Here is a 14,623-nt window from a genome sequence, read left to right as displayed (position 1 = left end):
GGGCTACTGCATAGAAGAAATTTACCAAAATTGTGTATTGTGTGTTGCTTGTGTTTGTTGCGTTATGTGAACCATGTGCATCACGTTTTGTCAAAACAAGTGCCTGCTGCACAAAATACACGCAAGACACTCACTTAACATTAAATTCTGATTACACATGAGATTATGCGAGTATCTGGCAAACGCAAGCGTCTCTTTTATCATAAACCCTTTAGACGCGTCTGCAGCAGGCACTTATTTTGACAAAACGCGTAATGCACATAGGATCACTCAACTCGCAGAACACACATTTTGAAATTACAAATCACGCACATGACGGGCTACAGTACATGTGATGAACTTCGCATCGAGCACCAGTGAAAAAAGAAGTCACCGGCCGCCACTGTTTATGAAGGCACATACTGTAATTAAAAAACAAACTTACATGGATGAACTGATTATAAAGAACACTGCAATATTCCATAAATAAGGAAAAAATATATACAAAATAAAAAAGTCAGTTTTTGACATAAAAGGAACTCTCTACTGTACTTTGAACTACGCTGTGCTATATTTAAACTGGTCTGCCAGCTGAAAGGTGCCCAAGATCCATTAGTCATACCAGACTGACCATCAAACCAGTTATTAAAGCATGATGTGGAAGAGATTATGTTTAGTGTGTGGCGACAAATGACAGATGAATCGTGTTATCGGACCGCAGCTTGCATAAATTTCACAATAGTAAGAATCTGGATGTGACATTTCTGAACATGGAGTACGGCAACAGAAATGTGCTTACAATGTGACTCTGTGTTTGAGGAAGACGCTGTTTAAAGACTGCCAAAATAAAAGCCACCCATATCAGGGTGCATATGAAACAAGCATCAGTAAGTGAGGTTAATTTAGGCAACATCCTGATTGAAATGGAGCCTCATAAGTAGGCGATTGACTTGGAATACAGCTCATGATGATTCTGTAGTACACTCTAAAAAAAAAAGGTTCCTTGAGGTTCTATATAGAACCGTGGGGTTCTATACTTGGCCAATAGAACCTTTTACCAAAAAACGGGTTCCATATAGAACCCTTGGAAGGCAAAGAACCATTTTTATTAAAATGGTTCTATAATTCACGTTTTGTGACTGAAGTGTAAACTAAAGATTACACAATAATTGCAGACCTACACAACTCATTTACAAACCTACACAACTCATTCACAAACCTTTTTGTGTCAATAGGTTGTGGTCAAATAAAGAGAGAGTCAACAAATAGGCTACTAATATTTAGTGTACACTGTAAAAAATCCAACTAATGAAATGTTGGACGGGCAAAAATATATACGTTAAACCAATTTTTTTGTTTGAGCTAGTTAAATGAATGGTTATTTTCAAATCCAGTCAAAATTCAGAATGGCTAGTGTTGACTGAACTAATTAAGACAAATCAGGTAAGTATGTGGACTTATGACCGCTATGTTTCCTGACAACAAAATGCTCATAATATTACTGTTATTTGGTCACAAAATGTAATTGTAAGAGTTGTTCAGGGGTGAATGTATGTGCTTAAAGTTTAAATATGCGGTCGGTTAATAAAGATAGCGTCTATTTAAAAATGTGCTCGGACACTTTCGGACGTAGATGAGCTCCATATGAGCTCCAGAAAATCACAGACACTTAAAGCGCTCACACCCCGCCCAGCGCAGCCTCTCCTCGGCAAGCCCATCAGACTGCTGGCTCAGATATCTCTGACTCTGTGGCGTTTAAACATGTGATTTAATTCATTTTGATTTCTCATACTTAACAATGAAAGGGTTATGTTTTAAATCATATTTTAGGATTGCACTTAAATGATATTGCTGTTGAGTGATGTTTCATATCTTTTACATTTGTTATAACCGGACTGCATGCGAATTTGAACTTCAGAGCTGAGGAAGCGGGTGGAGAAATAGTCCCAATATCATAACAATCTTAAATAAAACTTCTAAATATGCCCGTGTGTGTACCCGTGCGCGCGCGCGCGCGTGCGCGCGACCCGCTCACGCGCGCGTGTGTATGTACAGTATGTGCGTGAGTTTTTAATTTAAAATGTCTTAACTTAACTCGGAAGGATCTGAATCACATGTCATTTCATCTGAGATCATTCCGCATGTAACAGCCGGAATCACTCACTGTTTCCCACAACGACACGAGTCATCAGCCGTTTCCTCAAGGTCACGTCAGGTAAGTGGTTGTAAATAAATGTTAATTTTAAACTATATTAATTGGCAAAGACGCAAATACTCGACGTTTTTGTAAACATATAAGTTATATAAAGGTGTGTTATGTTATGTGACCGACTTAAAGTGTGTGTTACGTTATGTGTCCGAGTTAAAGTGGAGCTATTTTAGTTAAGATAATACCGGACAGGGTTTAGGACTCCGTCTTAATTATAATTGGGACATTTTTACAAACAAACCTTATAAAACACAATACTAGTGTGCATTTTGAGACAAAACAATAGCACTCATATGTTAACAGATGTCAGTATTTTAGTCAATGATAAGTCCTGTCCGAGAAAACCGCCCAATAGTGTTTAATTCAATTACGTGTGATGTCTGAGGGAAACTTGGCAATTTTAGGGTATAAAATCTTTCACCACAAGCTTTATTATATTAAACATGTTATTTATGTATGTGTGTGTGTTTATATTCCTCTGTTTATTAAACCAGAGGGGTGGTAATGTGGAGAGGCAGACCAGACCACCACCATACGCGAAGATGAGCCTCGAGGCTTGACAGTTATTTTTTCAAACTGAGGAGTTCGGACTCCGGACCGTCATTTCTGCTTGTTTGTACCCGGAGGTAAGTAAACTTTCTACATTTTTGAAACGATATTACTGAAATATTTAGTATAATTAGTTAATATTTATTTTGTTAGAGTAGGTCTTGTGCTAAATAGTGATACTAGAAGCTACATTTATAATATTTACCTCAGTTAAAAAATACTGCTGGTAACGTTAAAGCACTGACGGGCTTCGTCAACCGTCAGTTATAAAAGCTCTGTTAAATAGCTACATTTTGTTCCTGGTTTTAATGAATTACGTTACAGTCCTGCTTTATTTCTTTGTCATTTTCAATTAAATTGCCAAGCACAATAAGACAGTTGTGTTGTAAGGAGACGAAATTCGAGACAGGGGTGTTATTTCAATGAAGCGCGTGGTCAAAGGAACCGGGTGGAAGGGAAATTATATGTAAATGTTTGTCGCAGTTTTACACATATTCCGTGAGTATTTTTCGCTTGTTCACGAGTGTTTTATCAGGGTTGGAGCTAAACCTTGAAGGAAAGTGGAAACTGCTGGCCACAGTTAAGAACTTTCTGCTGGTCTGTATTATAAATGCACGATTGCAGTGCAGCGTTTGTATCCGCAAGTCTAGATATGCATGTTTTCTGTGATGCACACAATTAATTAATGTGATGGTAGCTGTTAAGACACTTACATTTAACATTCAAATGTTTTAAAAACCAAACGTGTTCAGGTTTTTATGTGTATTTGGTTTGTGAAGTGTAATTTTTTTTCCTCTCCCTCACAGATAACCATGGTTAATAAATGGTCAGACACGTCACTGGCTTTAAAATATAAACCCCATTGATGTAGAAAGGTAAGGTGCTTAAAAGGACCTTGTAAGACTTCGTCACTAATGTTCATTAAAGAGAAAATAAAAAGAAATCTGTGTTTTGTAGCTTTAATGATAATTCTTACTGTATGTATTTCATTTAGAATTTAGCATTAAAGACTGTAAAGTGTTTGAGGATTTAATTTAAATTCTGTATATTTCACACTATTTTTTATTGAACATTGTGTTTTGCAAAAATACATCACTAGTCAATTGCAACCTCAAGTTAATGTAGACTTTAAGGAACTTGTTTGTCTGAAAGTGGATATATAAAGATTTTTTGTTTTAAGATGCTGCATGGAATGACAATGTGGTTTGGAACAGACTTGGTGAAGAACATGGAAACATCTCTTAATAAAATGGCCCCAAACATCATCAGGAGTGCAAAAGAAGGAAGTAAAAACATCTCTACGCCAATCTCATTGGAGAGGAAACCACAGAAGGTGCTTGTTCTTTGTCCAGTGTAAAGTAGCCTTATTTGCATAGTCAATGTAAAGGTTCTAGCACCTATAAATTGTATAAGTGAAAATATGAAAATAATGTTAGTATAAACTTTTTCCTTGCCATTGAAGAGTAAACTTGTTAATTAAGAGACGCTGGCTGAGAAAGAGTTAAAGTTTACCCACAAATTAAAATTGTCGTCACTTTCTTCAGCAGAACACAACAGAAGAAATTTTGAAAAAGTATGGTAATCGAACAACAATGGTGCCCATTGACCTGCATTGGTTTTGTGTCCATTAAATTGCTAGCAGAGTTGTTCGGTTACAGACATTCTTCAAAATCTCTTTTGTGTTAGTGTTCTGCTGAAGAAAGAAAGCTGTGAATGTTTGAAATAGTATATATATTATTTCAATACGAGTGAATGAGTTTTCTTTTTTGAGTAAATTGTCCCTGTAATTGATATCTGTACCTAATGTACAATAATTTGTATCTTTGTAGGTCTGGTGAGGAATGCTGCACTTATGTTATTGCAAGCATTATTTCAAGAAAATCCCAGCTTCCTTTACTGTGTAAATAGTGTAAGTATAGTCTTCTGTAATTTAGTTAGCATTTGAGGCACTTTATTTAAAGTAACATTCAATGCAAATATAAAACTATTACTCTGTTTACCCTTAAATAGCATACAGCTCTACATCAATTATTATGAGTCTTGTTGTTTCGTGAGTGTTGCTTGCCTAGTTGTCATACTTTATTTGTGTTATTATTGGATAATTTTAAGTCTATTTGATGGCTTCTGTTAATTGGTAAAAAGCACTTAAAAGGTGAAATGTTTGTTTTACAGGAACCCAAAGGTCCCACACCAACCATAGTGTTCAACGGCTCTCCTGATCTTTTCAAATCTGAATGTATCAACTTTATAATGGACAATGTGAACTTAATATGTGGAAGACATTGACATCACAGGCTGTGGAATGACTGTGTCACAGGTCGGAGAAGCGGACCGCCCCTGTCGCGGATCACGCTCCTCCTAGTTCCACCTCGAGGAGGTCCCAAAGCACCCCAATGACCAGACAAACCAGAGATAAGTAAAATATAGAAATAGAAACTTTATTTAAATTATTTAAAACTAAAGTGGGGAATGGGAAAGGGAATCTAAAAATCTCGCTTCTCGCCCTCAGGGGGAGTATTACGGGGCCAGGGACGTTGGAGGGGTTTCCACGTGACTCCAGCTGGAACACCGCTACAGAGCGTATCTGGGTGGGTTGGGCACACACCGTCGCGGCGGCCCCTGATGGCATCCACAAGGGTCCAAGACCCTCCTAAGGTGAGTACGGACGACAAGGACACAGCACAACACTTCAATAAAGCTTTGTGTATTTCCGTTTCAAGAGGTTCTTACTTGACTGTTGAACAGTGTTTCTTCTCTCTCCACAGCTCCTAGCCATAGCAGAACTACGTATTTCAGCACCCGAAGGACTAACAACCCAGCCGGCATCTGCAGCGTATATCCAACGCGATCAAACTTCACTCTGACAAGTAACTTCCTATACACAACCACGCCGTCCTTTTGCCCGGACCAGCCCCGCACTCTTTCCGCCTGCTACCTTGCGGTCGCCGGATCAGCAGAGCCTGCGGACTCTTCGGAGGCTGGTCTTCGTTGTGCTGCCCAAGGCGGAAGTTGACTCGCCCGAAAATCGACCCTTCCAGTAACTTCTACCTTCTCTCTTTATATCCTCCTCCCAGGCGTGGCTCGCCCAACCATCGCTCGCCACGTCACTCACACAGCTGTGCCTTGTTTCAGCGAGTGCGGGGATTCCCGGGGAACCCTGAAGTGCCGGTGTCTGTACAAACCGGTCCGGGCGGAACCTCTTCACTCTCCTTTTGGTTCCGCCCCGCATAGTCACTCCGTGACAACTGTTTGCGTTTTTTTTTCTCCTCAATGTTCAATACCCTTTTGCCATTAAGCACACAGTGACTTTAATTTATAAAATATATGCTTAAGTTTTAATACCTGTACAAAACAAATGTACAATCAACTTGTGTAAATTGTCATTCTATTTAATAGATTGTTCATGAATTGTCTTTAAATGCATTGTGATTTCGGTGGCACTTTGCAGTGGGGTTCATTGGTTAACATTGGTTGATGTATTAACTAACTTGAACAAACCATAAGCAATACATCTGTTACAGTATTTATTCATCTTTGTTAATGTTAGTTAATAAAAATGTAAGCTTTAATTGCTTGTTCATGTTAGTTCAGAGTGCATTAACTAATGTTAACAAGATTTTAATAAAGTAATTGTTGAAATTAACATTAACAAAGATTAATAAAGGCTGTATAAGTGCAGTTCATTATTAGTTCATGTTGACTAATGTAGCTGACTAATGTTAACTAATGAACCTTATTGTAAAGTGTTACCTTGATTTCTTTTCATCATTTCAGACACATGTAAAAGTTACTAAAAATTAATACTGCATATACTGTACAGTATCTATGCGTAAGGGAAATAACTTAAACAAAATTTTTAATGTATAGTGTAATTAAGAGTTTAGCTGTTTAATACAGAGATGCAATTTATTTATATATATTATTTATATATAAACGTATGTATGTTTATTAAAAAGTGAAAATGCTTAATGGAAAAATTAAATAACTAAATGGTTGAATGTAATGAGACATTTTAAATGTAAACTAAAGTTTTGCTGTCTAATACAGAATAAAGACATGTGATTTTAAGTAATTTTTATAGATTTATATTTCTGTATAATACAATTAATAAATAGTAAACTTTTATAATTTTCTAGATCGGTTATAATTTCTTATCAATAATAAATTACTCATAATAATAAAGAACCTTTAATGGTTCTAAATAGAACCATCTAACTTTGATTCAAAGAACCATTTGGGGTTCTTTTTAATGAACCCATTAAAGTGGTTCTATATTGAACCATTTAGGGGTTCCATATATGAAGCGGGTGATAGAACCATTTCTGGTTCGATATAGAACCATTTTTTTTAAGAGTGTAGTTCATCAAGTTAAAAAGGCTCATATATCGGCCAAATCACATTTTAATAACTCCAACACGTTTGTGCGAAAGTTAGGGAGTCTGTGACTACTAGACAAAATCATTTGCAGAAGTCTAGGATATGTCCTTACTAATATAGCAAATTAAACCCGTTTGTGTGCTGGTATGTGTGTGCATCAGCATCATTACATCCAGAAATATGGAAATTGAGGGCTATAGTGATTTAAATTACAGTGCATTCCCTCTCGAGCTCTGTTTTTACATAAAAACAGACATAAATCTGAAATGAGGCACATTGTGCTGCTGGTTCACGTGTCTTTTAAATACACATCATTTCAGCAGTTATGAAAATATGTGAATAATTCACATTCGATCCAAAGAAACATCCAGACGTAGTAACAAACATAAGACAGATAACCATCTGCCCTTATTTTCCATATGCCATTAATTATGTCACAACTCACACAAATCATTTTTCACTAGTACATTTATATGAATGCACATTTAGTATGTAAAAATTCATATTTCGTTCAAATTCTGGCAAAAACACATCATGACGACAACATAATGTATATTTTGAAATATTTATTAGTGTTTGATGTTTGCCATACTCTTAAAGGTGCAGTGTGTAACGCAGAAATGCGATGTAATATACTAGTGATTATCAAAGATTTGGATGCTTATGTTCCTGATAACTGATATGCTGAACTGATTTTTATTTACTGTTTTTACCTAACAAACCCTTATAATAATAACATTCACTCCCTCCTTGCATACAATGTAATAAATAGGGGTCTGAAAGAGTGAAGAATAATATTAATTTAATAAATAATATCACTGGAATAATAAATTGTCAGGAAAGTAACAAACAAAACTCTCGTCTCTATTTCTTATGCTACATACACACCAAACGCGGGGCATCGCGTTACTCGCTCTAGATTTCTCGCGGGATTTACATTTTTTGCTCAAATTAAATATTTTCAACTTGTGCGAAGACCTGTTTGAGGCGAATAGCGTGTGTTTTCATGGCAAACGTGCCATCCATATCGCCTCATTCACATCGCCCCACGCGAGGATGCGTCTGATCGCGTCTTTGCATTGACTTTGTATGTAATCTACTTGCTCAAATCTTTGAACTCGCATCTGGTGTGAACCCACATTTAGCCAAGCTGCATACATTGCACATCAGACATTTCTAACACATCTCATCTGTGCATTAATGTCAGTTATGTTAAATAAGTTGATTAATTAAAGCCAACTAAGTATACTCAAAGTCCTTTTAATGAAGTTGCGTTACTCTGCCGTCATATTTGCTGTGCAGGCTGTTGTTGTTTTTAGCTCCTTTCCTTAGATGCTGTGGTGAAATGGCGTCCAGCTCGCAATTCTCAAAACGGCCACAATATGGTGGCGTTTATCGGTCAATCCGATATTACAAAACTGATATCCGACAATGGCAAAAAGCTTAAATATCGGGAAAAATACCGGGAAACAAATATATCGGTCAATCTTTATAATATACATAACTATATTTCAGTGGTGTATAAAGACCTATACAGTATAATGAACAGTATTGTTTTTATTACCTTAAAAATAATATTTTTTATCTACATACAGCGCGGACCCCTTACATGGATGTCGCCATTTTGCGCCGCCATGTAGCCCTTAACGAATAAACTGCTCTAGTCTCAGGGCCTGTTTACACGAGAACGCTCGAGGGTGAAAACATACAAATATTTTATCGGATGTGCCTTTTGTTAACACGGCAGTTTCATTTTTAGGGCCTAAAAAAGCAAAAAAGTGAAACCACCCTCCAGAGTGGAAAAGTCTGCTCACGGTGGCTCTCGTCGCATACGCCTTTACATCACAGGCATGCGCCAGTTCAGGAAGATAACAAACAACATGTCGGATTATTTCCATACGTCGGACCTTCAAGTTGCCAAAGCAGCTCTGATTCTTTTCAGCAGTTGTACGAAATATTCACAGCTAGTATTACTTATCAGAGAAAGTGCATTAATTACCTCCATTAAATTGCTAATTCATCGAAGGCAAACCAGACGGCTTTGGAGGAGACCTGGGAGAACAAGATTGTATGCAGGCATGCTTCACACTGCAACCTAGCCGCCTGGAGTGCATACTACATCGAATATCACACATTTTTGCGTCACCATATGCATGCAGATTTCCCCCTCAAAACGATTGTATAAAAACGCGGAATAAAAAGTGATAACGCAATGTCACTTTTGCGTTTTCATTTCAGATCGTTTCCATGTAAACGTAGCCTTTGTGTTGTCTAAGACAACAACATGTTTGTCCTGTGGCGGCTACCGTAGCCTCTCTCTGCGTTTCGAAAGGAAGGGGGTGAGTTGTGGACTGAGCAATTTTCAACCTGACCTCTAGCTGCCACTAAAATCTACACACAGCAGAATATAGGTTTTTTTTTGGGTTCTCCAAAACCATTCAAAGGTTCTCCAAAGACGATTCTTTAATTTAAACAAAGCCTGATTAATCCTCACTGCTCAACTTATCCTACATGACTTGTACAACAAACATGAACGATGTATAGCTTGTTGAGGTCTGCTGTTACTATAGTTTGATGTAATTAAACTGGTGGTTTGGTACATAAATCAACCACATGTGTCTCAACAATGTGCTAACAACCACACAGACCCCCTTAGAAACTCCATAGCAACACCCTAGCAACCACCATGAGATGATTATGGATAATGTACAAAACACAACATTAATATAACAAGAAGTTAGCAGTTAGGTAAAGAAGTAGAGCTGTGTTTTGGATTAGGTAATTTATGGGTGGAGATTCACTCTCTAATCACATTATGACATCATAACGCTGCACCCGCTCCACAAAATTAGCTTTTGTTTTGTTTGGCACAAGTCTAAACATCGGGAAGAAATGACAGACACAAGCCCCGCTTTGATCTTACTGAGGAGCTGATTGGATTTCCTTCCCTTGTCCACAGGGTGAGGCGAAAGGTTAAATCAAATGCGTTCATCTGCAGAGAGGCCATCGCCATCTCATAACGCTGCGAAAACATTTGCTCATTCACACCTGCCTTCGAAATACCTTGCTAACAGCCCCTGTCAAGCATGATCAGAGACTATTAGTGGCGCCATGAGTTCATATGAGTCTGGAGACCCAGAGCTCATTAAAAAGCTCAGTGAAACCACATAACACTGATGCCCACAGCCCCCTGAGTCTTCAATTTAATTTCCCATCAGTCAAGTGAGTTAGATATTGAGAAAGAAGACCAAAAGAAGCACATTCGGTTTACAAGACAAAGATTTAAACTAACTTTAATATTTTAATCAAGCCTGCTTTTATGAGTCTCAATGGATTGCTCAAATATGCTTCATGTTAACACTAAAAATGAACAGAAGTAAGAAATTGTTAATATATTCATGCAGTGAGATGATCTATAAAGTTGTGGATAACATAGCTTAGATAGTTGGGTCTTGGTGCATTTTGATGAGAAATGCTTAGACCAGCTCTTAAAACATCATCTCATTTAAAGACCAACGTGAGATTGGGGACTTTTTCTTCCCATTTAATATTCAAGAATTGCTGTTTAAGACAAGCAAATCTAATTTTCTTTCCTACGGGACAATGTACATTATGAGTTCCCAGAATTTACAGTTGGATGTTTATAACAAAGTTTGGATCCAATCAAGATGCAAGCAAAAAAATGCAGAATTGGTGTTGAAAATTCCCAAAGACTCCACTGCCGTCTCCTCAAAAACTGAAAAAGTGATGATGTGACTGGTGAATGTTAAATGTTTTTGTGGGGGTCTTCTGTTGGGAGGCCTGTGTGTGTCCCTTCATTTTGAGGTTTGGCTGCCTGTGTGCGTTCTGTCAGCTTGGGTGGCTGAGTTTCATCTCTCCCGTGAGATGTTAAGTGTAGCCCATACATTCAGAGAAGTGACAAACACACAAATCAGAGCAGACGAGAAGAATTTGGCCCTAATTTTGGTTCTGTATGAATTCTAAACATGATTAAAATACTGACATTCACATTTAGATAAAATTTCCTGCTATGGCAAATTATATGAATATAATTTATTCCAAGCAACATTCAAAAATATTCCAGTCAACCAGTGGCGGCCGGTAACTTATTTTTCGAGGGCGCATGATGCAAAGCTCAACACAACATCTTTGGAGCCCGTCGTGTGTGGCTCGTCATATGTGTTCGGTACATTACATAAACTTGTGTGCATGATGCATAATGTCAAAATACAAGCCTGCTGCAGACGCTTAGAAGGGGTTTATGATAAAAGAGACGCTCACGATTGCTAGATACTCGCTTGATCTCAGGTGTAATTAGAGTTTAGTGTTAAGTTAGTGTCTTGCGAGTATTTTGTGAACGTGAGCGTCTCTTTTATCAAAAATCCACCTCACCTAAAGGATTATTAGGAACACCTGTTCAATTTCTCATTAATGCAATTATCTAATCAACAAATCACATGGCAGTTGCTTCAATGCATTTAGGGGTGTGGTCCTGGTCAAGGCAATCTCCTGAACTCCAAACTGAATGTCAGAATAGGAAAGAAAGGTGATTTAAGCAATTTTGAGCGTGGCATGGTTGTTGGTGCCAGATGGGGCCGGTCTGAGTATTTCATAATCTGCTCAGTTCTGGGATTTTCACACACAGCCATTTCTAGGGTTTACAAAAAATGGTGTGAAAAGGGAAAAACATTCAGTATGTGGCAGTCTTGTGGGTGAAAATGTCTTGTTGATGCTAGAGGTCAGAGGAGAATGGGCCGACTGATTCAAGCTGATAAAAGAGCAACTTTGATTGAAATAAACACTCGTTACAACCGAGGTATGCAGCAAAGCATTTGTGAAGCCACAACACGCACAACCTTGAGGCGGATGGGATACAACAGCAGACGACCCCACCGGGTACCACTCATCTCCACTACAAATAGGAAAAAGAGGCTACAAATTGCACGAGCTCACCAAAATTGGACAGTTGAAGGCTGAAAAAATGTTTCCTGGTCTGATGAATCTCGATTTTTGTTGAGACATTCAGATGGCAGAGTCAGAATTTGGTGTAAACAGAATGAGAACATGGATCCATCATGCCTTGTTACCACTGTGCAGACTGGTGGTGGTGGTGTAATGGTGTGGGGGATGTTTTCTTGGCACACTTTAGGCCCCTTAGTGCCAATTGGGCATCGTTTAAATGCCACGGCCTATACCTGAGCATTGTTTCTGACCATGTCCATCCGATCGAGGTCCAGGACCGGATTTTCTCTTGGAATCTCAAAAGAGATTTTATATAGAAAAAGTGCTACTGAGTGTTAGTTGTACATTAAACACCATAGTGCATTGTGGGTTTAAAAAAAGTAAAGTAGGAAATAAAAAAATTAAAAAAACTTTATAAAATGGCAATCATCCTATCTGGCACACATGGGAATTAAAGGGAAGCAATTCCATGTAAATGTTAACCTTACCATGAAAAATAAAGCTTTTACTAAAAGTTTTTAACCATACTGATATCTCAGATGTCAATTTTTGGTGGCTTAAATACCAAGGGGCAATGTCTCTGTTTAAGTTTTCAAAGTTTTTCAAATTATTTTACACAGGTACGTGTGGCTTTTAGAATTGTCACATCCATAACGCAGTTTGTTATAAATCCGCACACAAAAATGAAAATAGATTTATTTTGATTCGTTCTTTAAACAAATTCCCTTTTTCGTTTGTTGGCTATTATTGCTTCTGATTTGTGCATTTTAATTTACAGAATTCCAATAAAGTTTCCTTAAAACTTGTGTCCTTTCTTCTTACATCCATTACATATTAATCAGTATATATTAAATTTTTTTTTACTTAACATGCATCATTATATTTAGTACATTTATAAAGTGTGTTTAAACTTCTGAGGCCATGATTTAAAAACTAATTTAAACCTGCAAATAAACTAAGTTTTATTAGTGACAGAGGTCAGGAAAAAGAAATGTTATGGCGTAAAATGAAAAAAAAAAAACTTCCAGGTTTAGCATTCAAATCCAAGCACAAAAGATCAGATTTTTTCTTTCAATTGAACTACACACAATGTTCTTGGAAAAAATCTAAAATCATGTTTTTATAACATTAATCATCATGTTTTTCCACAAACTTCTGCAGTCCAGGCCAACTCAAATACCTGCTGATATTAAAAGCAAAAATAAAAAATACTGTAGTGAATTTCTCAATAAACATGTTCTCGTTGTTATACTGATATTATTTGTCATTAATCATGCATTCAATTATAAAGATGCAAAACAGAAAAATTTTTGATAGGGCTGTACAATACTGAAAAAAAAAGGATTTTGGTATGACATGCTAAATGCAAAATACCACATGTGAGTTTGTAGAATCAACTTAAGTATATATAAAGTAATGAAACGGTATGGAAATTTTACATCACGGTTATAGTGACCAAAATCACCACGATTATAATAGATTTTACATGTAGGTGTACTTTTGTTCGCATCAACATCAACTGAAAAACATAGAAAAATCATGGCACATTTGGGGTTGTAAATGTTCATCTAGTTCAGATAAAACACAAGTGAATAAATCAGATTTTTATATAAACACAAATCAGCAAATAATCTGTCTGTGTATGTCGTAAGAAATAAGGTGAACTTTATGACCCAGGAGTAAAGCTGCACGACACCTGCGCTCACAGCAATCACTGAAGAAACAAACAGAGCTTTAAACTCATCACATCATTTCATGGAAAATGAAGAGCAAAAGATTAAGTAAACATGCAACTAGATTTCATTAAATGTGACATTTTTTGGATTTAAATTCAGTCAGTGAAGCACTGTCATCACAAACACATGAGAGCAGATGTGAATGAATCGGTTTGTCTCACGTTATTTCTTAAATTAGTTGATGCTGGACAGGGGTTTGAGAGCCGTGACACTGGCACGGTTAAATGGTCATTAAAAAATGATGCAGTAATACTAACCGTTGGACACTTATATCGCAGCTAAACATTAAACCGGTAATTGCTACATGTCTAATTTAAAGCTAAAAATTATGACCAACATGCACATTTTGCATTATTTTATCATTCTCTCCACCACCAGTATCTCTCGTAACTGCATTGACTTAAAACTTTGACTACACATGATTTACTAAAGTATTAAAATCAATTAAGATATTGCAAACTATTGCAATATACATAATGTGATATGCATACTTACAATATTTCAAAATACCATATCGTGCGTTCTTAGTTTTATCATAAGTGTCATCAGACGCAACTGTAATATAATAATATGCATTTTAATACTTAAACCACTAGTCAGAAAAGCCATTTATCCAGTGACAAATTTACTCATTTGGATCAGCGAGGCTTTATTGTTTGGAGTGGCGGTGAATAGCTCTCTTGATCTCGAGGAGCGCTCATGACACGCCGCTGTCCGCGATTAACATACCACAGCAGTGCCATTGTAGATCTGTACTGCAATTTGCATTCCTTCCTGATAAAATGATGATCAGTGGACAGAGAGAAGCTGG

The 14,623-nt window shown here is 37.1% G+C and overlaps 2 long non-coding RNA genes across 3 annotated transcripts in view; one reads left to right on the top strand and one right to left on the bottom strand.

Annotated features, from left to right (window-relative positions):
- Nucleotides 1-14,623, bottom strand: part of LOC129415692 (uncharacterized) — a 117,065-nt gene that overhangs the window by 56,077 nt on the left and 46,365 nt on the right. The gene's annotated exons all lie outside the window — the stretch shown is intronic.
- Nucleotides 1,912-6,121, top strand: LOC129419739 (uncharacterized). 2 transcript variants are annotated; one of them, XR_012372260.1, is made up of 7 exons: nucleotides 2,044-2,194; nucleotides 2,683-2,814; nucleotides 3,544-3,612; nucleotides 3,918-4,070; nucleotides 4,567-4,646; nucleotides 4,910-5,392; nucleotides 5,503-6,121. It is a non-coding gene; the product is annotated as an uncharacterized lncRNA (long non-coding RNA). The 2 variants fall into 2 exon arrangements; XR_012372259.1 differs by having other exon boundaries at nucleotides 1,912-2,194; nucleotides 2,683-3,612.

Source organism: Misgurnus anguillicaudatus, chromosome 11 (assembly GCF_027580225.2).
Source record: "Misgurnus anguillicaudatus chromosome 11, ASM2758022v2, whole genome shotgun sequence".
NCBI classification, from domain to species: Eukaryota; Metazoa; Chordata; class Actinopteri; order Cypriniformes; family Cobitidae; genus Misgurnus; species Misgurnus anguillicaudatus.
The sequence above is the reverse complement of the archived record's forward strand: the minus strand, read 5'-3'. Positions and strand labels throughout refer to the sequence as shown.